This window comes from Gambusia affinis, unplaced genomic scaffold, assembly GCF_019740435.1.
Source record: "Gambusia affinis unplaced genomic scaffold, SWU_Gaff_1.0 Scaffold1, whole genome shotgun sequence".
NCBI classification, from domain to species: Eukaryota; Metazoa; Chordata; class Actinopteri; order Cyprinodontiformes; family Poeciliidae; genus Gambusia; species Gambusia affinis.
Window position 1 is genome coordinate 59,606 of NW_025316831.1, and position 11,226 is coordinate 70,831.

Here is an 11,226-nt window from a genome sequence, read left to right on the forward strand (position 1 = left end):
TATTGCTTCAGCATCCGTTTACTCAACTTTTCACCAGAAACATAAAATCCCCAAAGTTTTTCAATTCAACTTCACTCTGATGTTTAAGGTGAATTTTACGTCACTGACTGGTAAATAATCCAGGAATAAATATCTGTTTCAATTTATTAACCATTTCTTTTACAAACTAATGATATTTTTCTTCATCTGACGAGTTTCTAACATTAAAACTGTTAATTTTACAGTTGTTTGTTGTTGTTTTCTATGAAGGAATGTTGCTTCAGAGGATTTTCTATCAGAAATCATTTCATGTTGGAGCTGTCCTGATAAATTGGCTCCAGTTTTATTAAACTGGCCCTCAGCTCAGAGACAACCTGCCGTAAACCCGCAGAGGAATGGCAGGAATGTTGGCACCATCTGAGAAACAGTTCAACGTGTGGCGCAACAGAAACTCACGCCTCCATTTTCACTCTGGGCTTTTAAAACTCAGGATGAAACATGAAGCTGGAGGTGATGTCACCGCTGAGCCTGCAGCGACACAAATCAGCTCTGTGGAAAATTACAGGCAAGAAGTCACAAAGTTTAAAACAGCAGCAGACACGGATCCTCAATCCAGATTGTTTTCTTCAAATTTATCTCAAGTGATGAGAATAATTCTTAGATTTGGTTGTAATAATAATACAACCAATTATTATTGGTTGTATAATAACCAATAATAATTGGTTATTATTGGTAATAACCAATAATAACCAATTATTATTGGCAATAAAAATATTTAAAATATTAAAATCAAATTTAAAAATATTAAAATTTATTTTAATATTTTTATTAACATAAATTAATTGATTTTAATAAAAATAAATTTATTAAGAAATTAATTTTTCTTAATAAATTATAATCTACAGATCGTAGATGTTTTCACCAAAACATCCATTAAAACTGAAAAGGCCTGAATTGAACCGCTAGGGGGCGTCTGTGACACTGGCGGCATAGAGAAGGTTGAGCACGTAGAAGAAGAATAAACCTTCCTGTTAGATGCCAACAGGAGCTCAACGTGTGTCTCGTGTTTTCTGCATCACAGGTCAGTAAAAATGGATTTTCATGCATAAATAATATTTTCCTTTTAGAGTCGAAAAGGTTATTGAATCAGAAGTGAACTAGTGAGTCACGTTGTGCAGTTTGTGATTAACACTGAGCAGAAAACATTTCTGGAGGCTAGTTAATGCTAATGCTAGCGGACCTGCTAATTAGCTAAGAAACGGCTGAAGAACTGCTGGTTCACTTTGAATTAATTGTATTTTAAACTTTTTGAATCGGTTCCTTCAGAAAAGACTTTGTTTTGGTCTCTTTATATTTAAGATTTATATTTTTATGGGTGATTGCAAAAACCCAGAAACCACGTTGTCATGACAACCATGAATACGAGATGACGCGCACAGCATTAAAGGAGCATTACACCTTTTCAGTTTTGTTGTTTTTTCGTGCAAGAAAATAAAAAACTTTTATTGTGTTAAAATAATGGAGTTAAAATCTAAAATGCTTTAATATTAAAATACATTTTATTTGTACAGAATAAAAATTGTACAAGCTATTAAAGTAGTTAAAAGCAAATTTATATTTTTATTTTGATAGAAATACAAAAGGTCTCGGAAAAAGGGGAAAAGTATTTGAATTAAGTTAAAAACTAACATGGTTTAGAGAATTAAAAGCATCTGTGAATAGATTTAGTCAATGCATAAAATAAAATTTCACTAAAAATAAAGGATATTATAACCATTTGTGATGAACTCAGTCTAAGGGCTTCCTGTTGCAGTTCCAGAATGAGACCTGAAATATTTAAAAAGTGTTATTGTTTATGTTTATATTTTACATTACACAGACGGATAATAAACCTTCCTGTTAGATGCTGATGTTTCATCTTTTCTGTTTCACAGCTGAGAGGACAAAACAAACATCCACCATCCAAGGCTGCTGGGTAAAACATTCATGTTGATTTTTATTTCTTATTTTCTACTTTCTGTACCATTGATGACCTTTTGGAAAGTGGAATAAATCTGAACCTGAACATTTTCTCCTCTACTGCTGCTTGTTGCTGTTTGGAGGGAAAGTTAGGAAACAAGGTTTCCAACCGCGTAGAGAAGTGAGTTTTGTTCCCACCTGTGGTTCCTCAAGGTCATTTAAAGTGACGGTTCAATGAATCTACGGCGATAACAAGGATCTGAACACAATACCAAGAGGTCAGAGGTCATTTGTGCAGTTATCCCATAAGTCAATCTAGCTTTTTATCTGAATCTCATCCTTCTTGAATCGATTCCTTCTTGAAGTTTTCTTAGTGGGAATCAAACGTGTGAAAGTTTGGGTTGGTGTGAATCTCACGTTTCATAATGACGGCATCCAGCTGGAATCCTCCCTGCTGCAGGTTTACAGGCAGAAAGAGAAAAAGTGTTGATGGAGGAAGGTTTGTTTAATCCAGGCTGGTTTATGTTGAGAGGTCAGTTTATTTGCTCTGCAGTGAGTCACTGAGCTCTGAGGAAACACGAATCCCTGCAGCTCTTCATGACTCTGCTGCTGGTTTTATCCCAGTTTACAGTCCGGACCCGTCACAGGGTTGGACCCGTTAAAGAGGCTTAATGGACTGGAATCTGTGGGAAACCCAGTTTGTGTGGGCGAGGAGATGTCCGCTCCGCTGTTAGGAGTCACTTCCTGTTCATTAATCTCACTTCAGATCCGTCAGTTTGAACACGTGCTCAGAAAAAAATGATCCCTGCTGCTGGTTTCTGGTTACTTCTGGATTCATTTGTAATTAATCCAGCATTAAAGTACCAACATCAATAATTCAGATGAACTAGTAATTTATTCTGTTGGATTTACCACAGAAAGGCCACATGCTGTGATTTTGTGTACGTTTTATTTTATCATCAGTTATTCCACTAAGATTTTTAATCTTTTATTTGTTTTCATCTCTGACTTTCTGCTAAATGATCTCTGTTTTGGTTTAAAGGTGATTTTTATCTTTGTTGCTCTTTTCAGTTCATAGTAAAACATTTTGATCTTCCTTGTGTTATAAAGCCTGTTAAGCCAGACGTTTCCATCACTTTCATCCTCTTTTGCTTCCTTTTCACCAGACTGAAAAAAATATTAGGTTAGAGTTAAAAGTTTTCAACCCGACCAAAATAATAAAAACTATGAAAATATTTAATCGAGTTAATTGCAGGATCCTTCATAATTAATCACAATTTTAATCGAGATGCTATTTTAGGCTTGAATATCTCTGCTAATAATCTAACTCGTTTTAATACAGCAGCAGTTTTTCAGCGTCCAATCAGATCCATCAGAAGCAGAAATGAACGATTTTAGCGCTGCGCTGGTGTTAGCATTGATGTTAGCGCTGATGTTAGCGCTGATGTTAGCACTGATGTTAGTGCTGATGTTAGCGCTGATGTTAGCACTGATGTTAGTGCTGATGTTAGCACTGATGTTAGCACTGATGTTAGCACTGATGTTAGCGCTGATGTTAGCACTGATGTTAGCGCTGATGTTAGCACTGATGTTAGCGCTGATGTTAGCACTGATGTTAGCGCTGATGTTAGCACTGATGTTAGCGTTGATGTTAGCGCTGATGTTAGCACTGATGTTAGCGCTGATGTTGGTGCTGATGTTGGTGCTGATGTTAGCATTGATGTTAGCACTGATGTTAGCACTGATGTTAGCGCATGTAGCTTGAGTGTCGTAGCAGAAACATGACAGTAAAAAGGTTCTGGACTTTTGTATGTAAAAAAACAGAATTCATTTCATTTTTAATGCCTTGGAATCAATGAAATTATCATTTAAATTTAAAGCATGAAAATCCCAGATGTTAAAAATGTACGTGCAAACATCTGAAATGTTCCCTGAACCGTCTGATATTTAGTAATGATCCCTGCTGTTTGTTTTGGTTTTCCTTATAATTTTGATTGTGACCTTGTTGTAATTTTTAATTAAATTTTTTAAATTCCTCTCTCTATTGGCAGTCTGGATCGACACACATCCTCACAGCTTTCTACAGATAAAACCTCATGTTTTATTTCCAGCTGCCACTCAGCAGAAAACTAACTCCTGATTTTCCTCCTTTCTGTTCTTTCTTCATTCTTCCGTCTGTCTGTCTGAGCCGCCGGCCAGCTGGACGGATTCCAGGTGCACTTCGTCCAGATTGCCTCCTTTTCCTGCGGCATCCGAATGCATCATCGGTCACTGAGACGTCCTCCTCCACCTCCCCAGGCTGGATGAAGACGACTGAAGGAGTTAATTTCACTCTGGAGGTGAAGAAATTTGGGCTTTTTGCAGCTCAGCTGGAGGATAAAATGATTACAGAAATTTCATCATAAAAATCCTTGAGGTGTTTTGATAATCGTTTAGATTCCTTTCTGCCTCCTTTCAGAACTCATGAACTCAGGGAAAGTTTTTACTGATGTAACAATAAACCCAACAGCTCTGGTCTGGATCACTTTAGATCCTGATTCTGGTTCTGATCCAGTTTTCCTCAGACTTTCAGCGCTGAACGTCTGCAGCTCCGTCCCACAGCGTTCCCATCATGCACTTCTTCAGTCGATCCCTCAGCAGGACCTCCGTTAGGACTGGGTTGATGAAGGTTCGCCTCCTCTTCCTCGCTCCAGGAATCCGACCCGCTGCCAACAGAACAGTAAAGCAGCTCGGTTCTGTTTACGCTCCGAACAGAACCGTAGAAGGTCCATGAAGTCGCTGGCTCTGGTCGGTGACGTCACTGCAGCTGCTGCTGCCTTCATTCTTCACTGTAAACCCAGGAGGGTCGGTGGGACCGTCCAGGTTCTGGTCGGGTTCTCACATCCCGGTCCAGTTTTCATAAAGGAACCCCGACCTCCAGGTCTTTTTCATCTGGTTATTGTTTCCTCAGTTTGTGTCGGTCATAGATCTATGTTTCTAGATGTTCTGCTTTGTGCTTTTCTGTTTCAAACTGTTCAGATTTTTTATCATCGTCTCTAATATTGATCCAGTTACTAACTTTTAACATTTACAGTTAGTTAAAGTTCATAACGTTACAGAGTCTCTGCAGTTAAATGACTTTTCTAATGATTCTGACTTTTTTCTGAGCGTGCAGACTGACCCGGATCCCGGGGGCCCCGGGGGCCGAACGGGGACAGTGAGGGAGAGCAGAGCTGTTTGTGTTCAGACGTAATGGAAGAACTGAAGTCATGCAGCTGAATGGGCCTGAGTGGGAGGCCAGCTGGTTCTGAATGGTCCAGTTCAGCCCAGCAGCTCCGTCTCATTTCCAGCAGTAAACTGGAGCTTCTGACCGTTTCCTCTCTAAAACATCATCTGTTGTTTCCAGAGTAAATCCCGTCTTTGTGAATCAGACAGAAACGAGGACATGAAGTGTGTCAGCCATTTGGACCGGCGCCATCTGTTGGATAACGGCAGCGTTTCCAGCTCCTCATTCTTCATCCTGCTGCAGTCGGAGTTTCCTCCGTCATCCCAACGTTTCCCTGCACAGAGCTGGAAGCTTCTGAAACTTCAACACGTCCAAACGCTGCAGAGGAGCAACTTTGTTCCTCTGCTGCACATATGTCAGAGTCAAGGCCCATGTGGCCCGCGAGAAGATTTTCTACGGCCCCTGGGATGATATTAGAACCGGCCCGCAGCAAGCCGGCACCCCGTCTGAAAAAAATGCGAGATGCCCCCATTCGATCCTCACAACGCGCGCAACGTCCGCTGCACTAGACCAAATGCGTCATTCAAAAAAATCTCAATGAACATTCGATCAGTCCGGCCCTCGGCTTGTAGCTAAATTTTTTATTTGGCCCTCCGTCCATTTGACTTTGACACCCCTGCTCTGCTGGGACAACAAACAGACACTGCAGCAGCAGAAAGACGCTGCAGCAGCAGCAGAAAGCTTGCTGCTGCCGGTGAGCCTGTAGAGCACATATGTCAGAGTCAAGGCCCGCGGGCCACATCCGGCCCGCGAGAAGATTTTTTACGGCCCCTGGGATGATCTTGATTTATTATTAGAACCGGCCCGCAGACCGCAGCAAGCCGCACCCGTCTGAAAAAATATCTTCCTTATTTGAACTGTAAGTAGTTCTTTAAATGTTCTGTGAGATGATGTACTTACCCATGTATCCATAACAACCGGAACTTTCAATATCCACCAAGTTATTGCCGAAATATACCGTCTATTAAACGAGTGCTCCCCGGATTAATTACACTCTCTGCAGCTGCAGCTGCGAAGTTACCGTATTAACCCGATACTTGCTGGAAAGTGCAACGTCTCCCCTTTCAGAAACCGTTGGAATTTTTCCACTTAGCGCTACGTGTGGCGGAATTAGGTACTGCAAATTTAGATGTGTCGCCGGCGACACGTCCGGTCTAGAAGGGTTATTAGCACAGCAGTCATCAGCATAACTGTAAAATTAACTTTCAGATACCCATCAAAAATGGCAAAAAGGAAGGTGGACACTGAGAACCGGGGGTTTCAAACAAGGTTTAGAGTTTATATTTAGAGTTTTTACTCAGTTTAAGTTTAAAAGTTAAAGTTTAATATTTGTTTTCACTGCATGTTACTTCTCCTTGATGAAAGTGTTGTTTTTGATTAATAGATTTTTGCACTTTATTTTATTGTATTTCAATCCAATTATATTTTAAAAATATTTCAGTTGTGTCTGTTGAAAATTAAAGATTACTGACAGAGCCATAAGAAAATATTGCTTTATTTATCTGATCATATTGGAATATATTTGTTAGGTTTTCAGTAGGTTCAATTAGGTTCACTAGACTATATGCGTCATTTAAAAAAATTTAAATGAACATTTGATCAGTCCGGCCCTCAGCTTGTAGCTAAATTTTTTATTTGGCCCTCCGTCCATTTGACTTTGACACCCCTGCTGTAGAGTTTCCATCGTTGAAGGTCGATGCCACTGATCTAATATGACGTTGATGTGAACCTGATAAATGTTTATATATTTTATAAATATAAAGATTTGGGATTAAAGTGATGTTTTATTAATCTGTTTGAAACATTTTCAGTTTGTTGTCTGGATCACATTAAAAGGTTTTTGTTTGTTTCCTGTTTCCAACCCCTGATCCTGTTTGGCATTACTTCCCTCTGGAGGTCAAAGGTCTTGTGACTTTACCTGCATCCTCTCACCTCACTGATGCAGTCTGTGATCTGATTCAGTCTCTGATGGTCTGATGATTTTCATTTCTGGTCCAGAACCAGCAGGTGTCCTCAGCTGAACTGGTCCAGCTCCCAGTTCAACCGTTTGATGTGCTCCAGTTGGCGGGTCACCTGATCGAACCTCCAAGCTCCGCCCCTTCTCCCGGTTCCACAGTTTGGAACCGGGTCACGGTTTTCTATGAACTTAAAACAAAAGAACCTCTGATTACTGACGGTCCGGTCGTCCTCATGGTCACCTCCATGCACCGACCAGAATCAGTCTGGATTTATTTACCTTTCACAGGTAAAAATAAAATAACGTGATTTTTACGAGCAGAATTAATTGACTTTGCAGCCAGAAACTCGTTTCTAAAAAAACCAAGAAATATTTCCTATGTAGCTAAATTGGCCCGAAGTATCTACTGATCATTTTCTTTACGTAGCTAAAGTTTTAATTCTGTCTGTTCTGATGAGGAAAACCAGAGGATTTGGTGAGTTGAGGTCAGAGGATCAGAGCTGCAGCGGTTCTTCTGCTTCATGTTGGTGTTTAACTATAAAGATGCTGCGAGTCGGAGCCACACGATGAAGATAAGATCTTTGAATGTGAAGGAAAATATTTTCTATTATACTGTAGGATCATTTCTCTTTTATTCTGGGCTTTAGCCTGAATACCAGCACGTCTTAGAACTCACTGGACTTCTCCCAGTTTGACCAGCAGACTGAAGCCAGAGTTCACAATATAATAAATAAATGTGCTTTATTGCACTTTTATTCTTTAACTTTTTGTGTATTTTTAAAATTCCCAATCTGAAGTGTTAGTGGATTAAGACAGTTAAAGTAATGAAAAAAAAAAATCATTTATTCTATTTTTTTTTTTACTCCTTGTCTGCAGCAAATTTATTCTCTCAAGAGAATAAATAAGACAATAAGCAGATTTTATTTAAAAATAATTAAATAACCATACCTGAACCCTTCCCTACAAACCAGTTCCTGCTGCTGGTCCCAGTGCTCAACTGGGACCAGCTGCAAGCGGGACCAGCCACACCAATCAGAGATCTGATTGAAACGTTTTCATTGGCTGCTTCATCATAACTGAGTTTGTTTTAAAAACATCTCATCTGCGTTATGTTACACTTTCAGTTCATCACTCGGTTCATCAATGCATCACCTAATTGCAATTGCTCCGACATTTTCGGAGACGTCCTCTCCCGCTGCATTAACAGCCTGAGTCACGGTTGCTAGGCAACATAAGTTACGCTGAGGCAGCTAGCTAAAGGCTAACCCTGTCCGAATTCATAACTTGCGGTCTTCGAAGGACCCGGATGCAGACCCTGACTTCTGTCAGTTTTTAACATCATTGTAGAAAACGTGACGTATTACTGAGAACATAGAATTCTACGGTTTGATGCTTATGACGTGTGAACGGACGTCATATACGTCAGGGTCTTGAATTGCTTCTATTTCTCTAACCCTCACTTTGCACTCGTCTGTCGCAGAGATCAGATCAGTACTTGTTGTTCTTGCTATTTTAGCAGAAAACTTGAAGCTTGTTTAGAAGTGAAGTCTACAGCGATCATGCCAAGTGGAATGAGTTCTTCAACCCAGACCGTCAAGGTCAACACCCTGCGGAGTATAATCCATCCACTTTTCATCCGCTTGACCTGGATTGAGTGTCTGGCAACAGGAAATCCCGCTCGCACCATCACCGGCGTCCTGTTCAGGATATTGGAAGACATCTTGGAGCTCTTTGTAGCTAATGCTCTGGCTAGTCTTCCAAAGGACAACTGCACCACCGAAGCCGTAGAAGGAATGGTTGGTAATGGTAACAAGGTCCCTGAAGCCTTCGCTAAGGTTGTAAAGGTCAATGGAGATATCAGAACCAAACACACCGACAATTTAAACATGCTAATTGTCAAATATGTCTTGGAAAGAGTCAATTCTGACCACAAGTCAAGCAATCACGTTGAATTAATCAGTGATATGGTTAATGAAACCAAAATAATACTAAAAGACCTTTTCATCAGATTGAAGGCATCAAGTGAGGAATCTGTTGTTGAGCCAAAATCGTTGCTCAAACGTCTGAAAGGGAGCGTCAAGAGCCTTTTCACTAAATTCACAAGGAAACTTTCATCGAAGGTCGCTCCAATGAATCTAGAACAAGAAAAGAAAACCTTTTGCACCTTGGCCAACAAAACCAGGGCCCTGGCAGCCTTGATTCCTGCAGGGATGTTGTCCACCAAACACCTGCCCATCATTCCACCAGATGATGTTTCAGAGATCATCTACCTAGAAAACTTTGAAACATTAGAACTAGAGCCCAGGTTAAAAATCCCACCCAGGGAGGCCTGGGTTCATCCAGAGACCCTGCAGGAAGAGGAGTTAGCAGCAGAGCCCAGCTTTGACGAAGTCACAGTGGTGGAGCCGTTCACTCCTTGAGCTAAATCACTTCAGACTTATTTTCAAGTTGTTAGGGCTTTTTATAATTGTTTCCTAGAAGTTAGTTAGGTCATTTTAAAATTGTTTTCTAGAAGTTAGTTAGGTCATTTTAAAATTGTTTGTTTGTTTGTAAACTAGTTATTTAGGTCATTTTAAAATTGTTTAGTAGTTTGGTCAGTTTAAACTTGTTTTTATAATCTTCATTTTTAACAAGACAATCTATTAAGTATGATAAACATAGCTAATAAATAAAAAATGAGCAAAAATGCTTATTTTAGATACAAGGCTAATGTTAGCATGAGGGCTATAACTAGCATGATGATACTATCATATGGACAAGGGTTAGCGCTACAACGTTAACACAAAATTACTCTATCCATTATGCTAACATTGGTGTATAAATTAAAATTATTCAAAATGCTAAATTTAGCATAAGTGATGTCACCAGCGTGTTAATTTACATCGACTCAATCTATCCTGCTAACATTAGCCTTGTACCTAAAATAAGAATTTTACATAATTTCATATTTATTAGCAATATTTACCATTCTGAATGGATTAAGTCAAGGTAAGTAAACATGCTGGTGACATCACATCAGCCTCTGCTACTGACATCAATCAGTACGTTAATATTACTGATTATATTACTAAATTAAAATTAGCCAAAATGCTAAGGTTAGCTTACATGCTGTTGGTAACGTGTGGCACCAGCATGTTAATTTACAGTGACTTAATCCATTCAGTATCATAAACATAGCTAATACATATGAAATTTGTAAATTGCCTTGTATTTTAGATACAAGGCTAATGTTAGCATGAGGGCATGGGGTTGCCATCCGTCCCCTAAAATATGGAATCGTATTTGGCTGTTAAATGTTGCATGAACCGATACAATTTCTTCCATGTTTCTATAAATGTCCAATACACACGCCGATCACACACATATTAACACTAAGTGAAACAATAATGACCAAAATAAAACAGGAAATATTAAGGTCAGCTAAAGCGTAGGGTGGAACCAAAGACATTGTGGTTGTGGGAACATGGACGCATCCTGCAGGCGCTGCCCTCACCTTCAGAGACGAACCACAAAGTCTCTGGTCTCCTTCAGGTCCAGAAGGTTTACAGCAGAGTTGAAGCTGGAGGCGACCCGTCAGTGTGTGTGTGTGTGTGTGTGTGTGTGTGTGTGTGTGTGTGTGTGTGTGTGTGTGTGTGTGGTGCATTCCCTCTGGCTTCAGTCTTTGTTTTAGTGTCCACAGCAGCGGGACGTCCTGCGTCATCAGTCTGAGGACAACCCGCTCACCGCTGATGGCCCTGCAGGGAGGAAGTGATGCGTGAAGAGATGGGAACCAGGCCGGGAACCAGGCCGGGAACCAGGCCGGGAGATGAAGAATGAAGCGCTTAAAAATAATGCAACTCTGCCCCCTGGTGGAGGAATGAGAGAAGGAAACCTGAAAACCAAACGTGTTGGTAAAATTAAACAGTAAGACTGAAGAGGAAAGGATGAAAATAAAACAGACATAAAACTGGAAGGTGAAACTGACCTTCACCTTTAACCGCATCAATAAAAAACCCTTAATTTTTAATTTTTTATGTTGTGACCTTACAATCATACATCCTATGCAGACGGTGTTTCTCTGTCTGCA

General features: G+C 40.0%; 1 long non-coding RNA gene across 1 annotated transcript; it reads left to right on the plus strand.

Annotated features, from left to right (window-relative positions):
• The first annotated feature begins 975 nt into the window (after positions 1 to 975).
• Positions 976 to 5,581, plus strand: LOC122827625. Its single transcript, XR_006370088.1, has 3 exons — positions 976 to 1,060; positions 1,914 to 1,954; positions 4,138 to 5,581. It is a non-coding gene; the product is annotated as an uncharacterized LOC122827625 (long non-coding RNA).
• Positions 5,582 to 11,226: the final 5,645 nt, after the last annotated feature.